The 26,794-nt window shown below is 41.5% G+C and overlaps 1 protein-coding gene across 32 annotated transcripts in view; it reads left to right on the plus strand.

Moving 5' to 3' along the window:
- PTK2 (protein tyrosine kinase 2) overlaps positions 1 to 26,794 on the plus strand; it is a 262,273-nt gene that overhangs the window by 1,015 nt on the left and 234,464 nt on the right. For 29 of the 32 annotated variants that reach the window (XR_011996488.1, XR_011996489.1, XM_072733844.1 and 26 more), the window contains exon 2: positions 25,206 to 25,310. The exons of 2 other annotated variants lie outside the window; for them this stretch is intronic. The gene's annotated coding sequence lies outside the window, so the exon portion shown is untranslated. Of the gene's footprint in view, positions 1 to 235; positions 299 to 25,205; positions 25,311 to 26,794 lie in introns of those variants that run through there. One more of the 32 variants, XM_072733846.1, reaches the window with a different exon arrangement.

Raw genomic sequence — 26,794 nt, forward strand, 5'->3', positions numbered from 1 at the left:
TAATAGTAATATTGTAGTGATGATGGGAACTGGTTGAAATCCGTTCAAGCCGAAGGCGGTGTTCAGAATTTGGGGATCTGTGTGTGCCCAAGATGACCATCCCCGGGGGATTCTTGCATAAAATGTAAACATTTTCACGGTTGGAAAAACAGGCCGTTCGTCACTTGTTTGAAATGAAATGCCAGAGCCTCACCCTTCATATTTTATTTGAAGATCTGGTGGTGAAAATAGTCTTCTCTTGGGCACCGTCGGGCTGCGAACAGCTGGCCGCCAGTGGGCTCCTCTGAACACCTGAAAGGTGCGGGCGAAGTGGTGGAGAGATACATGATAATAAATTCGCAGTCTGCCTTATTTTTGCCGAGGTGCAACGTAGGGTAGCTTTTTCCTGCACCCTGCAACATTTAAACACAGGAAACTTGCAAAGAAAGTTTGTGTTGCAGCGTCTTTACCAAGTACATTGTTTTATATTTGTGGCTTTCCTTGGAAGGGGGAAGTACTACCGAGCCTACCGCTAGTGTCTTGAATACTTTTGTGTGCGAAGCGTCGTCGTGGTGTACTGATGTTGAAACAGCAAGTATTACGGATTCTCTAAGTAGTGTCTTCCCGGTGATTATCAAATCATCCAGCTTAGTCGTGAGAACTGGGGGGAAAAAAAAGATTGTTTAGAACACCTCGTTGTCTTTTAAAAGGTCCCAGACTCAACCGAAGATGTGAGTATGTGCAGTGAGTAGAAGGACCCGTAGAAGCACATTGTTCAGAGGTGATCATCAAGAAGCAAGTCCTTGGATAAAGACGTTGAATCCAAAACGTAGTAATTAGGGTTTGGGGCAAACAGTACTGGGGCAGAGCCCTAGGGGAGAGAGGACTGCAGCCTCTTTTCAGGCCTGCAGTCCCCTGAGGGTGAATTGTATTAGATTAGGAGCGAAGCCCCATGAGTGCAGCGGTGATGGTGTCTGGGGAAACCAGAAGTTAGGAACTGCAGTGAGGATCCTTATGTTTCTAACTTAAAACAGTTTCTTCAGCACTCCATGCTTACCGTTGGAAATTACAGAACTTAATGTCCCAATTCTTAAAATTGGAATTGGGTTCTTGAACAAATCACATAACTTTTCTCGCCAGGAAGTTGGAGAAATTGTTTAAATAACAAAATTGTGTTGTTAAAGATAGCCCCTTTAAAAAGATACTGATTAGTTCCCACAGAGAAAAATATTCTATAGTGTATTCCGTGTACCGTATATATTCTATAGTGTAGTAAAGAATAGTTTTGAAAATTATGGTTCTATTTTGGGTGTTAGTTTTGAGTTAGAGAAGTAGGATCTTCATATCTCTAAAGATTTTATGGAAAATATTTTTCCTGTATTTTTCAGAGTCTTGATTTTGAGAAAATATTTGTCTTAAGGGTAACACAACAAAAGATGAGATTCAAAGTCTTAGTACGTAAATCTTTAACTTTTGAAATGAAACATTTTCAGTTTAGACAGTTTTTCAGCTAAGATATTATTTTAAATTTCGATATAAAAAATAAATTTCGATATAATTGAAAGTACTATTATTTATATCATTTGTGAAATGAGGTGCTTTTTTTTTTGCTGGTAAATCAGTAAAGTTTAGTTTCTGTAGTAGAAACTTATTTAAGGACTTACTTTCATTACTGTATCTCTTTACTAAAATCCCTTAAATAGCAAAAAATTGATGTGGGGGTCTTTGAGAATTTTTACTGATGCCTATATAAATTATTTAAAGTGCAGAATTTAGAAACTTGGGCAAAGTAAATGATCTTATTGGACTCAATAGTAATAAACTCCAGGAAGTGTGTGAATGCAGTAAGCATTCAAGTACGAAGTTGCTTCTCTGTCCTTGGAAGGATTCTTGGTGGAGAAGGATGAGAGCAGCTCTAGCCCATGTTTGGGTGTACCTGTGTTTCACTGCCTCAGCCAGTTACATTAAGTTGTTTTTACCTGTCTTCTGAAAACCATGTTTAGTAGTGGATTATTTGAACCGTTGATGGCTTTTTCTCTCTACTAACATTTTGGCAAGGTTTTTTTTCCCCCCTTCATTTCATAACTACCAAAAGGCAACCTAGTGTAGGAGAAATGAAATTCCTATCTACCACTTTCTCGAATTAATTTCTAGGAATTGTGCCAAATCTTACCATTCAGAACTGCATAAATGTGTTTCTGATTATAAAGTAGTAGAACCCCCTCTCTTCCTATCTATAACAATTGCACTGCTTTTTTTTTGCCAGGCTCTTTGATGGAAATAAAATTCAGATAGGCATATGTGATTCAACTTTTACTTTATTTTTTTTTTTAATTTTTTTCAACTTTTACTTTAGATAGGATTTTTAGCAAATGGTGTTAGTTTTAGTTTGATTTGCATAAACACTAATGAAATGGTTTTTAGAGGAAAGTATGAAATAGATGTTTTCGCCTGAGTGGTAGTATTGCCACTTTTTAGCACTTGAAAGCCTCTGAGAAGAAAACTAGTAGCCTCATCACAAAGTTTACCTATTTTTCAGGACATGAAGGTATTTCCTTACAAACCTTGTATTTAATTAAAATAATCCTGCCCAGGGGATCCTTGGGTGGCTCAGCGGTTGAGCACCTGCCTTCAGCCCAGGGCGTGATCCTGGAGTCCTGGGATCGAGTCCCACGTCGGGCTCCTTGCATGGAGCCTGCTTCTCCCTCTGCTTCTCTCTCTGTGTCTTTCATGAATAAATAAATAAAATCTTTCAAAAAAAAAAATCCTGCCCAGATCTTATTGATACACACTGCTGTTTATCAGAACAAGAAAAATGACTAAAGTTTTACATGTGAATGTTATCCACTGATAGGGAAGAAATGTAACCTGTGTGGGTACTGTGTGTTGTTAGTAAGTGTCACTGCCTTTTTACCAATAAATTAAATCTGGTAGATAAAACGTTCCAGACCTGAGCTGATGGGTTTCATGCTTTATCTCCTTTACTCCTCGCAAGAACCGTAGAGTTATGCTATTTATATCCTCATTTTACAGATGGAACACTGGAAGTTTGGAGTTAAGAGGCGCTTGCCATGGGTCTCTTGGGCCACAAGGGGCAGATCCTGGGTTCGCCAGGTCTCCTGGACTTTGTGTAGTTTCCAGGGCTAGGGAAGCAGTAGTCTCACAGATCTTAACCCAGGCTTCTGAAGGGGGAGTGACTAGCATGCAAGTGTAATTACTATGTCTGGGAAAGTTTAAATAATTATATTTTCTATTTGAATCTGACACTTTCATATCATGAAGTTATGATCAGGCTGACATGGTATAGGTAAACATTTTAATGAGCATAAACCAAAATTGTTTAATTGTTTTTAATTAATTTAGAATTAGTTAAATGAAAGTATGTAATGCATGGTGCAGTGATTGATGGTTTTTATTTGTTAAAGGATGTGCTTTAATAAACCTCTACATTTACAGTTTTTTCATTGGTGACTTTTTTGGGGTGGTGGTATCAATGTTTATGAATATAGTTTTGTGGGAAGCAAGGAGTAATGTGAGGGAAAAGTAAATTGTACATTTCTCATACAGGTTTAATCCCCTTGTAGTAAATCCTAGAATTTATAATCTCTAACACATTGCTGCTCTATAAGCGTTTCTGAAGTGAATGTGCTCATTCTCACTGATTTAGAATTTTCCATCGTGCTTTTAAGCACTCTGTATTCCTTTATTTGGGGCCAGTGGACCAAAACCAAGGTTCAGAAGAACCTGAAAAGTTGTATCTTTGGGCTGTCTGTGCCTAGGATCTCCTTTCTGCCTCCATATTCTTTCTTAAAAGTCTTGCCATCTGGTGCTTTGGATTCTGCTGTGAATGGTAGGTGCTTGTTGGGTCTACTTGTGACCAAAGCACCATGTGTTTGTCTTTGATGGATTGAAGAAAGAGCTGAAATGGTTTTATACATTCCATATGGGTAGTGCATTGTGTGTCTTTTTATAGAATATATGCAGCACGAGGGCAGAGACTTTGTTTTACACACTATGGCATCCCCAGTGTCTGACACAAATAATATTTATTGAATGAAAGAATCTTAGGCTTATTAATTGTTGGAGAACTTACTGCATCAGTCAGCAATCTACTCTTTTGTTTGCCTTGGTAAAGAACCTTACTTAAAAACCAGTTAGGACTTGATACCAGGGAAAGTCTTGGATTATCTGTCTCTCTACCTTTGCTTTATATTAGATTACAAATTTCGTCAAATTTGAGCTGGGAAAAAAGGCATTTCTCTGTCCCTTTACAGTTTCAAATATTTTTTTCTAGAAATTGATTTTGTGGGAATTGGTCATGTGTTTGTTAGGACTCTGAAGACGTAGGAAGTTGCTCAAGGTGGCACAAAATGAGTGAGATTTATCAAAGATCCTTGAGGACTGACCTAGAAGCTCTAAGACATCTTTTACTAATCAGTTGGATTCATCATGTACTTTACAGGGGTTTTACATTATGCCCTGAAACGACTTTTTTTTATTTTATTTTAAAGATTTTATTTATTTATTCATGAAATACACATAGAGAGAGAGAGAGAGAGGCAGAGACAAGGCAGAGGGAGAAGCAGGCTCTATGCAGGGAACCTGACGCGGGACTTGATCCTGGGTCTCCAAGATCATGCTCTGGGCTGAAGGCAGCGCTAAACCACTGAACCACACAGGCTGTCCCCTGAAACTACTTTTAAAAATCTGTCTTCGGAACACGGTAGTGCCAGTTCTACGAAACGCCAGGTTTTGCCTTGATCTGCTGAGAGTGTCTTTTACTGTTACGTTCAGAGAGAACGTTTTGAGTGACAGATCACTTACCATCACTCAGGCAAGAAAAGTGAGTATTTGGGTAAGAAAAAAGTAGTTTGTCTTGCTTATTGTGAAGGGAAACACTTGAATACACACACACACACACACACACACGCACATGCAGTGCAGTTAACTGATTGTTGGTAGTGGATATCAAAGTACGGCTGCATCACTATCACTTGGAACTAGTTAGAAATGCGTGTGCTTGTGCCCCACCTCTGACCTCCTGAATCAGACTCTGGGGGTGGGGCCAGCCGTCTGTTTTAACAGGCTGTACAGGAGCCTTTGTTGCATGCTAATGTCTGTGAACCACTAGTTTAGAGTGTTTTAAGAGAAATGCAAGTCATAGCAGGCAAAAATCAGTTGTAAATGGCAGAGGTATGTGTATGGCTTCTGACCACTTAGATTTGCTAATGAGATTGCCGTCACTTCAGTACTCTTAAATATTTTTCAGGATTTTTAGAGTCTTGGGAAGACCTCACAACTAATTTTGTTTAGGGATTTTGAATATTTTATGCTGAGATCATTTAATGCTTTTAAATCTTGGTTTGTATTTTAAATAGTAATTTTGCATTGAAATAGCAATTTGTATGACCCCTGGACTTGTGGCTTTTGGCAAATAGCAGGAAAGTGTGTACTTGTGGGTGCTTAAGGCACATGTTCCCTGATGGTTTTGTTTTGGTGCTGAGAAATTGGCTTGCTTATACTAGAGTCAGGATGATTTCCAAGTCTTGGGGTGACTACTAAAGCAGTATTGTGTGAGTTGATACTTTGCCTAGCGTTAAAGTCGTATCTAAATTTAATAAATTTTTAAATAAGGTTTTATTTACTTATAAGAGACACACACACACAGAGGCAGAGACATAGGCAGAGGGAGAAGCAGGCTCCCTGCAGGGACCCCAATGTGGGACTCAATCCCAGGACCCCAGGGTCATGACCTGAGCCGAAAGCAGACACTCAACCGATGAGCCACCCAAGCGACCCTAAATTTAATACATTTTGTTTTGCCTTTGTCCTTTATTTTTTCCCTAAGAGCAGAGCTAGATAAAAGTGTACATAGATGGGATTGGTGTTGTGTCTACTTTCTACTGTCTTATGCAGAGTTGGATGCACCTGTTGGCAAATAGAGTATTGTCAGCTCAGGGACAAGGACTGTATTTTCCTGTGGTTATCTGTGGGTCCTTCACAGCTTCCTCCTACTAGGATAGGGGGTTGGCCCTCAGTAATTTGTTTAATGATTGAAGAAGAGTGTGTGTTCCTGCTGAGAGGGCTTTGTGGTCTTTAAGTATATGAAAGTTGTTACAAAGGTAGAGAAGGAGAATCAGGGATACACAGTGGATTTGAGTGTACTATAATCTCAACACGGGGTATAAAGGGTGTTCCCATGTACCTCCTCTGGCCTCCAACCAGGCTTGGATTTAATAGTGCAGCTCTGTGATGGAGAAAGTAAATAGGATGAGCTGGTGGGAAAAGTGATCTGTAACAGTTTCTTTCTCCTTACATTGGTCAAGTGAAGTTCAAGTTGTAGTTTACAGTCACAGACTGTAACCCCCATTAAATGTATGACAGGACGCCTGCCTGGGAGCAGCTTCTCAGTAACTGGCTCTCCTGTTGGTCTCCTCCACCCTGGGTGCTGCAGCCACCGACCCGCTTCACTCTGATTACTGCTTCAGCCCCTCTGGTATCACGGCAGTCTCCCCGCCCGGCCCCTTCTGGTGGTTTCTGTCCTGTTGCTGCCTTGTGGTTTAAATAGCCTTTTCCTGGTTACAGTGAGGTTGCACATCTTTTTATACATTTATTGGCCATTGGGATTCACTCTTTTGTGAAGTGTCCATATTTTACTATTAGGTTATTTTTCAATTGATTTGTAGACTTTGTATATTCAGCACACAGGTTCTTTGTTGGTTATGTATTTTGCTACTGTCTCTTCCTGTCGTATGCAGTTTCACTGACTCATTGTTTGTTTGTTTGGTTTTTTTTTTTTTTTAATGAATAGAAGTTCTTAAGTTTAATTAGTGCCGTTTATCAGTCTTTTTCTTTGTATACTTTTTGTGTCTTTCCCTGCCCTGAGGTCATGAACTGAGTCCTCATTTATTCTCTAAATGCTTTTAACCTTTAATTTTATGATTCTCTCTGAATTAGTTTTGGTATATGAAGGGATCTAGCTTCATTAACTTGTGGACATCTAGTTGCCCCAACACTGTTTATTGAAAAGAGCATCTTTTCCCCAACCTGCTGCAGTCCTACCTTTCTTGCAAATGGAAGGTCTGTGTATGTGCATCTGTTTTTGGACTCTCTTGGATTCTGCTGGTACTGCCCAGTTTAAGCTGCCTCGATTATTTTAGTTTTACAAGTCTTATCTTACTGTGAAACTCTTCCCAGTTGGTCCTTTTTAAGCATCTGTTGGCTACCCTTGACCCTTTGCAGATCTCTATCTGTTTTAGACTCACTTGTTAACTTCCAAAAAATTCCTTCCTGATGTTCTTGGATTGACATTGAATGTGATCAGTGTGTGGAGAGTCGTTTCTTGTTTTGAGTTATTACAAATAAAACCTTTGAATAATTTTGTTCAAGGCCTCATATGAACATAGACTTTTATTTTTCCCCGAATTGTTGGCTCTAGCACTGTAATGACTGGATCATGTGGTAGGTGTATGTTTGGTATTTTAAAGAAAGTGTCAAACTGTGTTCTAGAATGGCTGAACCATTTTACATTCCTCCTAGCCTTGTGTGGGAGTTCAGTCACTCTGGATCATTGGGACAATACTTGGTATAGTTTTAGTCTTTTAGCTTTTTGGCCATTCTAATTGGTGTGTAATGGTCTTTCGTTGTGGTTTTACTTTGTTTCCCAAATACCTAATAACGTTGAGAATCTTTCCATGTCTTTGGTGTTTACACCTTTTGCCTATTACATTTTTTTTTCTTCTTGATGGGTTCTTTATATATTCTGGATACAAGTCTTTATCAGATGCATGCTGTGCTCTTTCCTCATGCTGTGGCTTGTTTTTGCATTCTCTCTTTTTTTAAAGATTTATTTTAGAGAGAGAGTGCATGTGGGGTAGGGAGAGAAGGGGCAGAGAGTAGAGGGAGAAAGAGAGTCCTGAGCAGACACCATGCTGAGCACAGAACCTGATGCGGGGCCCTATCCCATGACCCTAAGATCATGACCTGAGCTGAAACCAAGAGTTGGATGCTGAATTATGTCACCCAAGCGCCCATGTTTTTGCATTTTCTTAACAGGGCCTTAAGGGCAGAAGTTATAAATTTTGATGAAGAATCATTTATCAATTTGTTGTTTTACGGACTGTGCTTTTTTGGTGTCATAGTTCAGAAATCATTGCCTAATTCTAGGTCACAATGATTTTCTCCTGTGTTTTCCTCCACCCCCCTCTAAAAGTTTCCAGTTTTACATTTAGGTCTGTGAGTCATTTTGATATATTTTTTATTTGTAGTGTGTGGAATATTATTTGTAGGACTTTTAATTTAATTCTGATTATTTGTAGGATTCTTGAGGCATAGAATGAAGATGTAGCCCCTTCCAGAGAGCTTTTTTTTTTTAATTGCTTCAGCCACCTTGGGGTCACCTTAAGCACCCTTTTTTTTTTTTTTTAAAGATTTATTTTTTATTTATTTATGGTAGAGAGAGAGAGAGAGAGGCAGAGACACAGGTAGAGGGAGAAGCAGGCTCCGTGCCAGGAGCCCGACACGGGACTCGATCCCAGAACTCCAGGATCGTGCCCTGGGCTAAAGGCAGGCGTGAAACCGCTGAGCCACCCAGGGATATCCGACCTTAAAGCACCTTAAAGGCTTGAGGTTTTTTGGACCACCCAATGCTGTAATTTTTCTGTAGAGATGATTTACTTCTGGTTTCTCTTATCTTGAGCTATGTAGCCTTTAGGGTCCTGCTTATTGAGGTAGGGTTTTTGGTTAGACACCCTGGGGGACCCAGCTTTTGATTCCTATTCCTCTTTCCCTACATTGTTGTAAAAATGAAAGTTAAAAATTTTCAAAATTAGCAAATGACTTCAAGGCAAAGGTAGATTCTGTTCTTGTTGATCTCTTTGGGTTCCTCATTTTACTTTAATTTTGGCCTGGTATTTCTTCATTTGTTTGTCAGTTTCTGGTTGATTTTTAAGATTTTTAAAGTATTCTGTCCATCTTTTTTAGGGTTTTTTTTGTTGTTGTTTTTTGTTTTGTTTTTTTCAGGGGAAGAGTTGAGCCAGATAACATAGCTTGTATTTAAGGAGCCAGGGAAAATTCTTTTTCATTTCACTTCGGTGTTTAGAGTCTAGACTTGGATCTGTGTCCAAGTTGTTGCTAGTTGTTGCTAGCCATGTATGGCTATTTAAATTGAAATTAAATAAAATTAAATGTTCTCTTTGACGGTCGCACTAGCCCTAATTCAGGTGCTCAGTATGCACGTGTGGCTGGTGGCTTCCACATTGGACAGTGAAGAGATGGGACATTTTTATCATCACAGAGCTTTCTGTTCCACAGTGCTGGTCCGACTCTTGAAAACCTCATCAGGGATTTGCAATGGTATTTGGGTACTTTGGAGAACCGCTAATACAGGTGTCCTTGCTGCCCCAAGTTTGACTTTTATGGGGTCTGCCTGCCTGGAGCTGCAACACTGGACAGGTGGTTGACCCCTCTTTGATAGGCTTATCACGGAGCCTGTCTATAGGTGCGGTTTGAGTTCTCAGACTGGTATAGGTGGGATCATGGGATACTCTAGTGCGCCGAGCAGAAAACCACCAAGTGGGGATCCCTGGGTGGTGCAGCGGTCTGGCGCCTGCCTTTGGCCCAGGGCGCGATCCTGGAGACCCGGGATCGAATCCCACGTCAGGCTCCCGGTGCATGGAGCCTGCTTCTCCCTCTGCCTGTGTCTCTGCCTCTCTCTCTCTCTCTCTCTCTGTGACTATCATAAAAAAAAAAAAAAAAAAAAAAAAAACCCACCAAGTGCTGATATTTAACTTATAAATATCTGCCTAGTGCTTAACTTTGGGTGTCTGTTTCATTTATGTCCTGTTTACAAAATAGCATTAACTAAAAAATTATCAAAGTAATATAAATACTATAAAGTGTAGTATCTGTGATCTTTGAGGCTCTGTGTGTAGTTCCTATGTGAGATGGTATACACATGTAAAATGCTAGTGCAGTTGACTCTTGAACAATGGTAGGATGCTAACCCTCCCCTCATACTTGAAAATCTTTAGTTAACACATATTTTGTATGTGTATTATATACTGTATTCTTATAAAAAGGTAAGCTAGAGGAAAGAGGATGTTAAGAAACTTATGGGAAAATACACTTACTGTGTGGCATGTATATAAAAAAATCTGTATGAGTGGACCTGGTTGTTCAAGAGTCAACAGTATTAAATACCCATTTTGTGTCTAAAGTAGTGTTAAGTCCCTGGGGGCCCAGGCAGGAGGGTAGTGATGTGGTCAGCATGCAATGTGATGCCCACAGTGATAGTGCTGTAGCAGAGTGCTCTGAGGACCTGGAGGGCATGTCCCCAGTCACGGTCAGGCTCAGAAGTCAGCAAACTTTCTCTGTTAAAGGTCGGATAGTAAATATTTCAGACTTTGCCGGCCACACAGGTCCTGTCACATAGCTTTTTTTTTTTTTTTTTTTTAAACAACCCTTTAAAAACGTAAAAACCTTTATTAGTCCAGAAACCTTACAAAAACGGGCAGTGGGACCAGGTGCTGTGACCTCTACAGGTCTGGCTGTCTGCAGGGATCTGTAGAAATTGAGTGGAAGGTGGGGATCAGGCAGGACCTTCCAGAGCACATGCCCCACGTAGAGATACAGGGCTGTGAGAGGCTGGGCTTTGTGCAACTGAATGTTTTTGCCAATGTTTAGGAGTACAGAAAGGGCTGGGTAGAGAAGGAGGTGGGGTTGATGCTGTCTGCAGGGTCACAGCCCTGTGTGGTTGGCTTTGACAGGAGCAGATTCATATGGCAGGCGGGTGGTTGCACTAGCACAAGGGTCAGTTGAGGCAGTGTTACAGTGAAGCACTTTAGGAGGGAGAGGAACTAAACCTTTGTCATTAAGGAAATGGCTGCCTGGTGTCTGTCGCTCAGCTAGTAAAGTGACGGGCAAAGTTCAGACGGTCCAATTTAACAGGCTGTGTTCTTTTAATTATACAATTACGTTGTACACACAAGTGAAGAAGGCCCTCATTAAGGGCATGACTGAGGAACTGCACAGAGGGTGATTTGAAGGCTGTTTCTGAGTCAGTCTCCAGGCTCTGACCAGGGGAGGGAAGAGGCATGACCGAGAGAAGGGGTGTCAAGAGCAATCCCAGGATGGCTCCCAGATTTCTCCCTTGGTGAAATCCACGAAGATCCTTTTGTTTCTAAGTGCCTACTGATCAGATTGTTGCTTAAGGAGGAAATTCTCTCTCCTAGGTCCATGAACCCCAGAAATGGTAAGCTGAATTGTGTGTGTGCGCGCGCGCATGAGTTGTTTTCCTGGGGTAAGTGCGCTTGGACTTTCATCGTATTATCAAAAGTAAGCCTAACCCCAAGGGAGGGGATGCACTCCTTGTTCAACTGTAGACTTCTGACACTCTGCACAGGTGTGAGGCTGTAAGGGAAGGTTAAGCATCTAAATCAAAGGACTTTAACTGTAATACATCTCAGACTGTTACATCAAGTACAGACACATGGAGCTGTCACCTAAGCCCACCTGTACCAACCAAACAGTGCCAACCAGCAACGGAGATGTCTCCCCTGGCCTCCCCTCCCCCTCCACAAGACAAAACAAGGGACAGTTTTGGTACTTAGAAGGTCAGCCAGATGTTTGGGACTCTGATTAGCATGGATGTTTCAGTATGCTGTTGTGCATTAGTTGCAGCTAAAGTTTATAAACTATTAGGCATATCTTAATAGTTGTATGGCTATGAGAGATAGACCAGTGTCCCTTTTAGTTGGCTCTGTCAGCTCCAAAAATGAGTGTAGTTTTTCTCTTTACTCAGAAGTGTGTTAATAGTTGTAAGACAGGGGCGCCTGGGTGGCTCAGTGGAACTCCTGGGTGGCTCAGTCCGTTAAGTATCTGCCTTCAGCTCATGATCCCCAGGTTCTGGGATCAAGCTCTGCCTCGGGCTCCCTGGTCAATGGGGAGCCTGCTTCTCCCTCTTCTCTGCCCCTCCACCTACTTGTATGAATGCGTGTGCTCTCTGTCTGTAAAATAAATGAATAAAATCTTAAAAAAAATAGTTGTAAGACAGTACCTAACTCATACTCTTATGGTTAGCTCTCCTGTGAACAGATGCAGGAGGAGCTGGGAAGCTGGTGGTTAATGTTCACACCAGGCAGGTTAATGTGGTATTCTGGAGTCTAAACTGGATTGGTTCATGTTTGACATCAAGATTATATGTAATTTAGGAATTACAGACTACAGATTATAAGCAGTCCCTGCAGAGATACGCTGTTTTGTGGTGAGATATGGCTGCCCTATGGAAGAGGAATCTTAGAGGGGCGAGTTTGGAAACGGGTTTATGTCTGAGAAAGTGTCCCTTTTCTTGAGAAAAACCATGACCTTAAGGGCCAAGTGTCATGAATGGCAAAGACATAAGAAATGATGGAACACAGTGATAGTGTAGACGTTAGAAGTGAAAAACCCTAGGCCGTTTACGATATCACCCCTAAGAGTTCAGGCTGGGGATGATTGTGATTCCAGTGTAGGCAAAAAGTTTGGGGAAAAAAAGGAAAAAAGCTTTGCTTATTGCATTGGAAAAAATACACTAGTTGTGTTCTAAGGAACTGACTGCGTAAAACAGGTAGCAAGAGTAACTTAGTTTAAATGCAGATGGTCTGCATATGAATTAATTTTTGACAGGTTACGAGTATTTGGTTAGCGAAGAGTTGATGTTTGATTTTCATCTTGAGTCTGCCCTTTCAGCCATTTCATTGGAAATTTTAAACTTTGCCACTGGGTATTTGCCTCCTTTATTCTTATTGTTTTAGGTAGTCTAGGATTTTAGAGGTTGATCTAAATTTAGGGATCATCTGGTCCAGAGCTCCCAGTTTAGAGATGAAGAAACAACCTGGAAAGGATAAATGGGTCCTTAATATTGACGGAGGAGAACTCTCTAGAGACTCTTAATTGTCTCGACTTTTAGCTCACTGGTGTTCTTTTCAGTAGATGAGAAGGGTGTGAAGACTGCTTATAAAACTCAAGTTTCCTATTAACTGTCAGGAGATTGAAAAAAATTGATATAGTTGTCGAATGGATAAGAAATGGATGCCATTGAATCTATCACCCAAACTATATCAAAGTAACATGTGGCTTGCATTCATTTGTTTCCACATTATCTTAGATATTTGAGAAATGACAAGACAAATTTCACACATTTACATATTCTGAGTTTTAGATGACTAGTAATGCCAGCTCTTCTCACTTATTTACCAAATTTAAGGCATTTTCATGAGGCACTCTTGACTCTTGAGCCTCTACCCTGATGGGGATTCATTAAAAAGAAGACAGTCCTGGGATGCCTGTCTGGCCCAGTTGGTGGAGCATGTGACTCTTGTTCTTGGTGTCGTGAGTTTGAGCCCCATGTTGTGTGTAGAGATTACTTAAATTAAAAAAAAACAAAAACAAAACTGTCAGTGTCTCAGGCAGCTTTTGGATATATCAGTGGTCCTGAAAGTAGTGTACATAAGAATCACCAAGGAGGGCAGCCTGAGTGGCTCAGTTGTTTGGTGCCGCCTTTGGCCCAGGGCCTGATCTTGGAGACCCGAGATCGAGTCCCATGTCAGGCTCCCTGCATGGAGCCTGCTTCTCCCTCTGTCTGTGTCTTTGCCCCCCCCATATCTCTCTTTCTCTGTGTCTCTCATGAATGAATAAATAAATAAAATCTTTAAAAAAAGAAAAAAGAATCACCAAGGAATGTATATTAGAAATGCAAACAAGGGCACTTGGGTGGCTTAGTTAAGTGTTCTACTCTTGCTTTCAGCTCAGGTCATGATCTCAGAGTCATGAGATCCAGCCTTGTGTTGGGCTCTATGGGCAGTGTTCAGTCTGCTTGGGATTCTCTCCCTCTCCTTCTGCCCTGCCCCATCCCTTCATTCTCTGGCTCTTTTTCTTTCTCAAATGAATGAATGAATGAAATGCAAATGCCTGGTATCATCCCACAGAGATGTTGGATTATCATTTCTGATGTAGAAGCTGGTCACCTGCATTTTAAACTAGCATCTCCTCATGCTGAAGAAACACTGCTGTAGTGTTGGTGAAAATGCATTATAAGTCATCAAGACCTGGAGTTGGGAGGCCCCCAAGACTACCTGCAGGTTCCATGGTTCCTTCTAGTCCACTAGAAGGACTGAAAAGCCATTAGACTCATGGTTATGGTTTATTACAGCTCAGAAATCAGCAAAGGAAAGGCACACAGGGCAAAGTCCAGGGAAGACCAAGCATGAGCTTTAGTTGTCCTCTCCCTGTCCTGACTTCTCTCAGCAGTGATGCTGTCAACTGGGGAAGCTTACTTGAGCCTTGGTGTCCGGGATATTTGCTGGGGGTTGTCCCACAGGCACTGCCTGCATGGCTAAGTTTAGTCTCCAGTCCCATTGGAGATCAGGCCAATGTTATGTGTAGCTCAAGGCTCCACCAGAAATCACGTTGTTAGTATAGACTGATGGGTGTGACTCAAGGCCTGCAGCTAAACAAAGACAGTCTTATCAGGCAGGAGATTCCAAGGGCTGGGAGGTGACTTCCCAGGAGCTGGGCAATGGCCAAATCTTTCCAGGGGCAAGCTGAATCCTTTACTGCATGAAGCTTAAGAAGTAAATTATTATTTGTCATTATTAGAGAATTCAAGAAATTATTGCTTTTAGGTAGAAGATATGTTGCAACCACATATAGTATAATTTGCCACAAAACTAAAATACCAGAATTTCTGCACACAAGTGAAGATGTTTCCAGAAGTGTGTCTTACTTGACACCTGTCGTAATGTTTTCATCAGGAATTTAAAGATCAGGAGTTAATGCCAGGAGATTCGTTTTTGGAATCAAAATTTTAAAATATTTCGACAGGTTGTAATAAAGTGCTAAAATCAACAAGGTAAAATTTATAAGGAATAAAGGTAAAATGGCAGACTTAGGTTAAAAAAAAGAAACAGCTGAGAAGTTAAAGATGTGTGAAATGTGCCTTAGCTGTACCTGTGTGCAGAAGATCTGGGAAAGTTGATTGAAAGGAATCGGCAGGCTTCTCTATGAAGGGGCAGATGGTAGATATTTTAGGTTTTGCAGACTAGTGGGCAAAATGATGGATGTTATGTAAGTACTTACATAACGCAAGACAACACTAATTTCTACGAAATTTTTATTGGCAGAATTCCAAATAATGATTGGATATGTATATATAATACAGGTCTACTAATAAGAATGGAATTCTTTTTCAAAAGGAGGAGGGTTGGATAACATTTTTTTTTTTTTTAAGATTTTATTTGTTACAGACCACGCGCACGTGAGAGAGCAAGCACAAGCAGGGGGAAGGGCAGCAGAGAAGGAGAAGCAGACTCTGCTGAGTGGGAAGCCTGATGCAGGGCTTGAATCCAGGACCCTGAGATTATGGCCTGAGCTAAAGGCAGAAGCTTCACCAGCTGAGCCACCCAGATACCCCCAGATAACATTTTTCTTAATGGGAGTTCAAAGTTAGTGTTCCCTATCATCATAGCCAGTTACAAATGCTCATCTCTTGGTGCTCATCTGCATGGAAATTTTACATGTCATCTTTGACAGTGTCTTTATGTTGGTAGGTGTTCTTGGATTATTGATACCATTTTGGAAGTGTCCGTATCATTTCAATTTAATGTATTCATTGTTTGGCAGATGTTTATAGAATTCCACTAGATTCTTTTTGGTGTTTGCCTTTCAGAGTATCATTCCAGTGCAGATGAATCTCTTCGAATTAATGGTTAGATGGAAGTGCCTCAGTTGCACTGTTAAGTGGGTTTTGAAATGCAGGAATTTCCACTGCATTGAGGTTTGAGAAATGCTGCTGGAACTGTAATTTGAACTCAGAAAACATGTCTGCTGTGGATTTGTGCGGGGACAGAAGTCCACTTCTCTCTTTAGGTTTTTATTTTTAAGTAACCTCTCTGCCTACCGTGGGGCTTGAGCTCGTAATCCTGAGATCAGAAGTCACACAGTCTGAGTCAGCCAGGCGCTGCCCTCTTTCTAACTTCTGGCAGCATGGGAAGTGAAGAGTGGCTGCATCTGATGTTACTTGTGATTATGATGTTTGCAGTCACTGAAGTGACTTCACTTCCGAAGTCCCTCATGTGAGCGCTGCTGTGCCTTGTACATTTATGTTGAGTTCATGAAGGAGTGTTAACAAGTATGAGCAAAAGCTAATTTCCAAAGTGATTCAGTGTTGGTAACAGAGACGACTGAAAGAGGGTCTTTTTGTTCAGAAAGATGTCAGTCTTGGCTCTGAGGTTGAAAAGTCGCAAGAAAGCCTTGCGTAAACCATGGAACTGCTGTGTGGCAGGCCAGGTCAGGCTGTTTGAATGAAGTTTGCTGTTGATGTTCTTGGCTAACACACGATGGGTTAGAATACTTTCCACAAAACACCTGCTGATGAATAATACATTGAATAACCATATTTTAAATGCTTTAAACAACTTACATTTTTATCATCTTTGTAAATTTTCCAGCTAACCCTTTCTCTGCTCTGCATATATTTTTACTGTCATCAGATTCCAGTCTAGGTTGTATTAGTGTTTTCTCAGTGACGTTGAAAGTCTTACGACCAGTTCTCCACCGACCGTTCTCAGAGGCCACTTCTTCAGTCCCATGGAGTCCTTGAACAAACAGCCGAGCAGTGTGGGTAACATCTGCTGGCTCAGCAGTGGCCAAGGAGACCCACTCTGTCCTTCGGCCCTTCCTTCACTGACTGTTGGTGTTAGTCCTGACGTCCTCCCCTCCCAGCAGCTGTTCTTTTCAACGACTTTACTTTTCCTCAAGATGATTCCTCCACTGTTCCGTCCAACCTTGTCATCCATGTAAAGGGAGGGACCGTTTTGGCTTTTGAACGGAGGAGTAGTGCCATCTGATTTAGGTTTGGTCTGTGCGCCGTGGCTAGTATGTGTGCTAGGGTGACGGGTGGGAGTGGGGAGGCCTGCTCTGTAGTGCTCTGGCCATTTGGGTGAGTCATGATGGTGGCTTGTGTCACAACAGTGTTGGTGAACATGATGGCAAGGGGACAGCGTCTGGGCCTGTGTTGTGGGCAGAACTGGATTTATTTTCTGACAAGCCTGGATGGGGAATGTGGGAGGAGGACAAGAGGCTGGGATGGTATCTGATGTTTCTCATCTCAGCAGTTGGAAGGCGGGTGTTGTCAGAGACAGAGATGATTGTGTGTAAGGGGGTTTGTGGAGGGGGCAGGTCAGTCAGTGCCTGAGCTTGGAGGTGTTGGATGTTTTATTCAGTTGTCTTCAGTGATGCTCCACTTCTCCAAGGGACCTAGAGGCGGGTCCCAGCATAGCATGCACCTGCCAGGGTTTGGTCAGGCAAACACTGGCCACTCTAGACTCGTAATACAGGAAATTATAGAACCTATCACTACCGTTGGGAGGGCTGGCAGGGTTAAAGAGAACAATATTTCTTTTCAATTTGCCAGTCTTACCTCTTAATTAATGAACTCCAACCCGGAGTTGTAGCCGGAAGAGGTTTTGGGACCTGGGGATCTGCCTTCTTGGGGGAGCGCAGGGGAAGGCAGAGGCAGTGGCTGTGGTGCGGAGTTGGCAGCCGTCAGTCCAGCACAACAGCTGGGCAGTGGGTCTGAACTGCAAGGTGCAAGTTTTAGTTCTGTTAGCGTGGAAAAGGCATTTGAAGTGAGCTTGCCTGGGAGGTCAGCATAGCTGAGAGGAGAAAGGACAGAGCCCTGGGGGACTCTGCAGGAAGAGGAGAGAGCATCTGGGCGGTGGGGGGGGGGGGGGGGATATTCAGGAGAAGGGTGAGGAGACCCGCTCTTGTTAGTTGTTGCTGGAAGGTTGAGACCTGAGCTGTGATGATTGGATTGAGTCCTGCAGAGGTCACTGGTAGTTTTAGAGGGAGAAGTTTCAGGGGGAGGGGAGGAAGGCAGAGCCAGTGGGTTTAAGAGATAAAAGGAAGAGAAGAATTTGTGATATTGAGTATGTTGTGTGTTTGCTTATTTGTAGAATTATTTGTACGGTAGCTGTCTTAAAGTAGTTGTGGGCTGATTCTGATATTTGTTTCCTTCTTGGTAGTGGCTTCTCCTGATTTCCTTCTCCCATAGGAATTAACATTTTTCGGGTTCTCCCTGTGCTGAATAAAGTTTGGGGTGTGTCCTCCACATTTAGGGTATTATGTTAGGAGACTCTCCATCATACTTAAATCTGCTGACTCAGTGGTGGTTTGAATTCCAGTCTTGCTTCCTTTTTTTTTTTTAAGATTTTATTTATTTATTCATGAAAGAGAAAGAGAGAGAGAGAGAGAGAGAGAGAGAGAGACAGAGAAGCAGGCTCCATGCAGGGTGCCCGATGTGGGACTCGATCCCCAGTCTCCAGGATCAGGCCCTGAGCCGAAGGCAGGCGCTAAACCGCTGAGCCACCCCGGGATCCCCTTGCTTCCTAATCCACCTGCTACAGTTTACTTTTCACAGTTGTCAAGTAGCTTCTGCAGCTATTCTGTCCAGCTTTTCTAGTTGCTCTTTCCAGGAGGGAACATTCTTACTCTTCTTTACCTACATCTGGGACTCTTTGCTTTGCAAACTGCTTCCAATTTCACAGGTGATCTCCAGTTTCACCCAGGCCATTGATACCCACATGACTGTGCCTCTTGATCAGTTACCGCTCCCAGTCCTTGCGGGAGATTTCTTTCTAAGAACTTCCTGAATTTGATTCATAGGTCCTTCTTTTGGTGTCTCCCTCAGGTAGACAAAATGATCCTTAGGTATACTATAATAGCCATTAGTTCTTTTGTGTACAATCGAAGGGTTGCCTAGTTTTGAATGTTAACTGTACTTGTTAATGTTAATTAATTGGAGTAGAATAGTGTTTCATATTTTTAAAGCTTTGCACAGTAGAATTTTCTGGGCATATTATTTACAGTGTAGAATAGAATGGAGATTAAGAGGATGGGTGTTGGACAAGTCTTGCTTTGAATCTCAGATTTGATCCTTGTTCCCTGCTTGTTGACCAGGTTACTTAAGCCTTAAATCTCTTTACTTATCTGTTAAGTAGAGATTATCATAACTCTTTTACAAATGTGATAGAACACAGTTCTTAGTACATGACTAGTTAGAGAAGGATCAGCCCGAGGTTCAGCAAATACAGTTCCTAGTGATGTTATTTCTGTTGTGGGAATTTAAAAGCTAATCTTAATCATTCCCTGCTGAGTTTGACCAGCATGTCTAAGAAGTTTGTATTCTCCATTTACTCTGCATACAGGACAGGCAATTTATTGTTGCTGTTGTTTCTAATATTATGTTTTCAGAAATTAGTAATATTGCCTCTTCTTTTCCCTTAATGTATTCACAATGTCAGTAGTTTACTACCAGTTGGATGGCAGACCTTGTACCATGTGCTGGCACCCAGATGAATGGGTGCAGTGACCTATGACCTATGAGCTGCTCCACTGTCCAGTATTAAAATATTTTTGGCTAGAAAATTATTTTGAAGCATGAAGATTTTATTTGTCCAGATAGTTCTCATAATCATGTTCACATTCTTTATGTATTTTTAGTTTTTCAGGAAGTTACTTCTGACCTGTGTTCTTCAGAGAGTACAGGTTACCACTTGCCTGAGTGCAGAAGTCATTGGTACGCTGAGCTGAGGCTAAGGGACATCTGTGTGAAGGGCTTGTATAGTTTGGACATTGGAGACTTTCACAAATAATTTAAATTGTTAGGATGTTATGCATTAAGAAATAGCGGGTTTGGGCTTTATTTGGCAGTTGGCATCAAGCGGACCATTTCTTTGCCAGGGGCTTGGCCTACACGGTTGATTGAAGCCAGATATTTTATAATTTGTCAATATGTCCTGTTGAATGTTACTCAACTTTAGAAAGAATTTTTCTGTTGTGTTTGCTTTGGAAAGCCCAGCTCATGTCCATTATTTTAACAGTAATAATATCTGGTTAACTTGGGAAGCCAGAATAGCATCATGATTCTAAGATAAGTTAGTGTTTGAATGCCTGATCTCTTTCTCTCGTTTGCTTTGTGACCTTGGAAAATTTCTTATTATTTTTTTTTTTTGACTTTGTTTTCTCATACGTAAAATGGGAAAAGAGTAATAGTAAGTTAGGGCCGTGAGGATTCAGGAGCTGGTGCTTATACAGCACTTGGGAGAGAGTGCTATGACACCACACCCTCTACAGATGGCAGGTTGTCACTGTTGTTGGTGTGAGTTAGAGGCGAGTGTCAGGGACTGTCCAGGTTGCACCATGCACTGAAATGAGAACATTGTAAGCAAAGTGGTGATGCAGAATATGTTACGAGGTCAGGAAACACAGATTCAGAGTGTGTTGTGACTGGTGGGAAATTGTCCTATGCATGTTAGAGGGGAAGAGGGTTCAGAGCAGCCTGAGCATCTTTGTGTATGTGTTTTAAAATGCACCCACTCAAACAAAAAAGGTAGAGTATCCATCTTACAAATATCTTCAAGGAGCTGACGATATATTTCCTTGTATAATGAGCCAAATTTAATTTTCTTTGGAGCAAAGGAATTTAAGCATTTTTATTATAGGGTTTGGGAAGTATCTAGTTTTCTGCCCTATTTGAGCTAATTCAAATTTTTATGCTTATATTTTAGCAATTCTGTAGCTAAAAAGCATAGATTGATATTCTCAATAAAGATAAAGTCATGGGATGAATAGGAGTGCTGGATGTGTCATGCCAGAAGCTGCCTGCTATTCTAATGGCAGGCATGCAATAGACCCAGTGTAGATAAAATTCAGTGTTGCCATTTGCTTGAATTCTTCTTAAAATACAAAGTAAAATGAGGAGTAATTATAAGTCACACAAAGCCAGTGCATACACTCATTTAGTCATCATTAGATCATTCACATTTCAGGTATATGTGTTCTGATTATGTGTCTTAGGTGTTTGCTACAGTGCACACTGTTGGTTATAGAGTGGTGAATGGAGACCGGACATGGGGAATAACTGGGTTGTCTTGCACTTAGCAAGGAGAATAAAGCCAGTTCTAGCAGACTTGCAAGATTTCCCTGAATGACATTTTCAGGTTTATACTCCTAACCGAAAAGAGGCAACAGACAAACAAACAGATAAAGACAATAGCAAAAGAGGGCTTCTAGAGAGCAAATGTTACTCACCTGCTAAAAAGCAAATGTTACTCACCTGCTGCAGCCACTAGGGCTTTTTGACGTTCACTTTGGTTTTATTTAATAGCGCTTAAATTATTTATCCGGGATCTAGGTGCGCTGAGGCTGCAGAGCTAAAAGAGCTTGTCGTCCCCAGAATCTTGCTGTTTGGGTTGGAGAAGACACTGGCAGGCCAAATTTGACTTCCACTCTAGTTTGTTGAACAGGAAGCTACATCACAGTAGTCCTTCGGGGCAGGGCTTTGTCTCTCTTGTCTGCTGCCATGTGTCCCAGGGCCTGGTTCAGATACCTGTGGCATGTGAAGGAGTACTGAGGGGGTACAGGAGAGAGGTGTCCCACCTGAGGAAAGGGCACGGCGCCCACCACATGTGTATTCATTTTAGCCCGGGAAGGAAGGTCCTGGTGTGAGAGAGGGCACAGGTGGTTCTGTAAACTGGAAATACCTTAATTTTTCTGCTTTGTAGGATTCATAGGAGATAGCATGAGAGACAGACTGGACTTGATCATTCAGGGCCTGACAGGTCATATAAGGGAGTTGGGATTTTGTCTTCTTCAAAAGTAATAATTCTAAAGTACTAGAAACTAGATGTCCTGATACCCAGGCCGGCACTCTTTTCATATGACACAATGCGTGTATAATTTCAAAAAAGTGTCATCAGGTCTTGGGTTGCATATCCATTGGTGATAGCTGGACTATTAAATTTCTATAAGCTTCTGGTGAACTTTTCATCTTTTGAGGAGAATGAGGATATAGGGTAAATATTTTTTCAGGTGTGAAAAAGTTTAAACTCTTTAAAAGCAAGCAAGGTCCATATGTCTTTGAATTCTAGTTCTCTAGAAGGATAGCAGGTATGTATAGTAGATACTCAGCACATGACTAAATGCAAAAACACTTCTGCTTTTGTGTATACTCTTTTTCTTTTTTAAAAAGATTTTAGTGATTTATTTGAGATAGCATGAATGACAGGGTAGGGGAAGGAGCAGAGGCAGAGGGAGAAGCAGACTCTGCTGAGCAGGGAGCCTGATATGGGGCTTGATCCCAGGACCCTGAGATCATGACCTAAGCCAAAGGCAGATGCTTAACTGACTGAGCCACCCAGGTGCCCCTTGTAGCAGGCATTGTACTGGATTCTGAAAGGTGAAAGGTGATACCTGGATGAGAAATGATCCTCCTCAAAAAGGTCTTTCCAGCAGAGGGAGAGAGAAGTCTTGATGAGAGTATATTGGTTATGGGTAAGTCCTGTGATAGAGGTGTGCACAGAGCAGTGTGACAGGTATTCATCTTTGTTCAATCCTCCACATTCTTAACTCTTTTCATACCTATTGTTTATTTTCCCCATGCTTTCCAGTATCCTCTTATTAATCTTTCTACATAGTCATATGGATTCATCTCTTCTTCACATTTTATTTCTGGCAGTTTCCTAGAGATCTCTGTTCTTTTCTGAGCTGCTTGCTCCTTAGGCCTTTTTATTTTTTTTAATTTTTTTAATTTTTATTTATTTATGATAGTCACACACAGAGAGAGAGGCATAGACATAGGCAGAGGGAGAAGCAGGCTCCATGCACCGGGAGCCCGACGTGGGACTCGATCCCGGGTCTCCAGGATCGCGCCCTGGGCCAAAGGCAGGCGCTAAACTGCTGCGCCACCCAGGGATCCCTCCTTAGGCCTTTTATTGTGTTGTCCCTGTATGTTCTTCTGTTCACATCCTTTGGCTTTTGTCCAGAGTTGGATTTTTTTGTTTGTGGTGACTCTTTGTCTGTCTTCACTGACTCTATTTTGGTGGAGTTAATCACTTTAAAAAGATGGTACAGTGTCTTTGAACAAGGTGAAGTCAGCCTTCAGCATTCCCTCCTCTTGAGCAATGCTATTCCAACTCCTAGTGCACAGCCACCATTCTGGAATCTCTCTTCATCATCATCCTGGGGATTCCCATATCCCTTTTTCATGGAAGCTTGTGCCTTGCTCATTTTTTATTGATGCTCATGTTTTGGTGGAGGACTTTCTCCAGTGACTTCTGACATAGGATGCTTAGGAGGCAAACTGGGACCATGTGATTGAAACGATTGATCATTTGGCTGGGTATAGAGTTCTATATTGGCTTTCATATTTGTTCATAAATTCAAAGATTGCTCCATCGCCTTCTTGTTTTCATGTTACTATTTTAGAATTCAGAAGCAATTCTAATTTATCCTTTGTATATAACTTTTTTTCTCTCCCATCTTTAGAAGCTTGTAGGAGTTTTAAAAATTGTCCAAATTTTTTGAAATGTCATGATGATATACTTTGTGTGGGTCGGTTTTCATCTACTCTTCTGCATATTCAGCGGGTCCCTTCTTTCTGGCAACTGGTATTTTTCAGTTCTGGGAATACTTTTTGGCATTATTGTGTTGAGGTTTTCTCCCTTTCGTTTCCTTATTTTGTCTTTCTGGAAGTCCTCTTATCCACAACTTGACTGCCCTGGATAGAAGTTGTAATTGTCTTAATATTTTTTTCTTCTCCTTTGCTCCTCTTCCTCTTCCTTTTTTTTTTTTATGGTCTTTTTATCCTACTTTCAGGGAGATGACTTCAATTTGATTTAACTTTCTTTAGTTTATTATTTCTGATTTCAGAAAGATTCTTTAGATTTCCAGGGGCTCTTTTTCTGTTCTTTCACAAGAGCATCCTGTTTTTGTTTATTGATTACAGTGTTGTCTTACCTCTAAATTTTTGATAGTTTGTATAGTCTCTGTTTCTTTCAGCTTGTTTCCTTCTTTCTTCTGTCTGACACATGGGGCTGTTTGACTTTTACAACAGGATATCCTGGGTGGGCCATTTGCTTGGGGTCCCTAGTGTTATTATCTTTAGGTCTGTCTTTTTGGGCTGATCAGATTCCCCAGAAATAGACTCCGTTTCTTTTCTGCAGAATTGGGACTTTGAAATCTGGGAACCGAGGGTGTGTGTGCATGCATGCGTGGTCTTAAAGGAGAGCTGGAGAATTCACCATTCACTGTATATACAGTCATTAAATCCATCTCTCTTTAGTGCAACGGGGCAGGGTGACTTTAGTCCATAGATGGCCTCTGCTTTTTCCAGGGAATGGACCCTGCCCCCTCTCCCCCCGCCCCCTGCCTTCTGTCAGAGTGAGGGGAGGGTCTCATGTAGTGCCTGAAATTGAGGTTCTAGTTTCAGCTTCTGTGGCCCTCCTCAACTCCTCTGTATTTAAGACTGCACCTTCTTTACCTCTGTCCTGTCTGCACTGATGCTGCCAGTTCTAGTCTTCTCGGACTGCTGTGCATGCAAAATTGGTTCTCAGTGTGTTCCACTACAGAATTAGAATCTGGCTTATTTGGACCTGCTGCCTAGTTTACTAGACTTCAATCTTTTACAGTTTCTGTTTCTTCCAAGTTTCTTCTTTTATTCTTTGTTTGGGTCTTAATCTTCCCTGTTAGAAGATTGTCCCAGAGCTTCCAAAATCTTGGCTTTTTCTCCTTTTAGTTCTCCCTGTGCTGTTTTAAATATATATTTTTAAAGATTTGATTGATTGATTGACTTGAGAGAGAGTGTGCATGTACACACAAGAGAGAGCATTTTTAAAACATAGTTTTAGTGGTAGGCACTGGAGTAGGTGTCTATATTCTGTCATTGTACCGTACACTTATTAGCTAACTTTACACCCTATTAATTTATGATTTTTTGATATGTTTTAATAGTTTTCAATTACTTCACCTGTATTTCTTAGCTAGAAGGTAAGTTTGAAGACAGGGAGGGACGTGGTGCCCTGTTTTTACCCCTCATCCCACATGTTACTCAGCAAGTGTGTATGGGAGGTGTTGGAACTGGCTGAGGTGGTGAGTTCAGTAGAGCTTTGAAAAAGTGAAAGGAAGGTGGTTTTAAACGTGCATGTTGTTGGGCAGTCTGGGTGGCTCAGTGGTTTAGCACCGCCTTTGGCCCAGGGCATCATCCTGGAGACCCCGGATCGGGTCCCACATCAGGCTCCCTGCATGGAGCCTGCTTCTCCCTCTGCCTGTCTCTCTCTCTCTCATGAATAAATAAATAAATACATCTTTAAAAAAATAAAACAATAAATGTGCATGTTGTCTCTCCTTGTCAGGTTTTCTGAGGACTATGGAAAGAGGAAAGAGAAATTAGGAGCATTTCCTTTAGACCAACGTTTGATGTTTGATTTCTTCACAGAGTTAGTGTGGCCTTCGGAACTGTGAGTATAATTCTCTTGCTACATTTGTGTGTCTTGGTTTTTTGTTTTGTTTTGGTTTTTCTTTCACCTTTCTTAGGGTTTCTTTGACATATTCTAGAAACAAATAAAAGCTGGTTGATTTTGCAGAGTAGGTGAGGGAAGAAATATTAGTTGTTTAGTGCCTTTTGTGTGGCTAGAGACAGACAGGATAACAGTAATGTCAGTGATTGTAGTAACGTTAGCAGCATATGCTCTAGAAGAATGCCTGGATATGGTAAACAGAGTTCTACAGTTACCCCAGGAGGAAGGTTACTCTTTGCCCCTGTTTCACATTTGCATAACTGAAACAGGTTAGAGGTTACTAAGTTAGTAAGTGGCAAAGCTGGGATTCAGACTCAGTCTGGCTTTGGAGTGTGTACTTTTTACTTGTGTCTTACTACTCTTAGGGGCTCTGGATTCGGATGTTGGCTTGGCTATTTATTTACTAACTCTTCACTAATGACTGAAACCTAGCTTTCTCTCCATGCTAACTCTACTGACTGCCTAAACTTAGCTCTCTCTTCTGACAAGGGTGCTGATAACAGGGCCGCTCTCCCAGGGTTGTGGTGAAAGTGCCATAAGAAATGCATAATGTGCTCAGTGGTCAGGTTAGCAATTGATAGTTGGTGGCATTTCCCCCACTTTAATGAGATGAAAAGTGAGCCCCCTAGATTGGGTTATTTATAATTTGTTAATTTGTAACATTGGCACTTGTGCTGCACTCCACAGTTGGGATGTTGTAGAACTGAGATTCTATCTCAGTTTGTCTTATTTTCAAAGACTGCTCTTTCTGGGAGGCCTGGTGGTAAATCGAGGATAGATAGTTGATAGAAGATTCATAAATCTCTCTTAGGGAATAAGCATTGGTAAACATTTTATTTTACCTCTATGTTGCTTTGGTAAAAGCCTCATTCAGAATTCAAGATAATTTATAATTATGTTGAATTTGACTTTGGCAGGTGTCTTTGTCTCATATGTCCAAGGGTCAGGGCCCTGGATTGTTTTTCCGTTTCCTTCTGGGGGTCAGTTCACTTTCCTCTTTGTTCTCCTTTTTTCTTTCTTTTTTTTTTTAAAGATATCTCTTCAAGGAGATAAACTTTTTTTTTAAATTTTATTTATTTATTCATAGAGACAGAGAGAGAGAGAGGGGCGGAGGAACAGGCAGAGGGAGAAGCAGGCTCCATGCAGGGAGCCCGATGTGGGACTCGATCCAGGGTCCCCAGGATCACACCCCAGGCTGCAGGCAGCGCTAAACCGCTGCGCCACCAGGGCTGCCCTCCTCTTTGTTCTTTCTCCCCTGAACCCACTTTTGTTTCTGCCAGGATTAGGTATTAGGGAAGGGAAATTATGCCATGCATTTTCAATTTCCAAGTAAGGCCTGGAAGTCTTGCTCCTTGTCTCTGATTCCTTCTACCCTTTCTTGGCTGTGAGAGGCACCTGCTCAGTGTGCTGTGCTCTGCCAGGTA

The sequence above is a fragment of the Vulpes vulpes genome, chromosome 13 (genome assembly GCF_048418805.1).
Source record: "Vulpes vulpes isolate BD-2025 chromosome 13, VulVul3, whole genome shotgun sequence".
In the NCBI taxonomy this organism is placed as follows: domain Eukaryota; kingdom Metazoa; phylum Chordata; class Mammalia; order Carnivora; family Canidae; genus Vulpes; species Vulpes vulpes.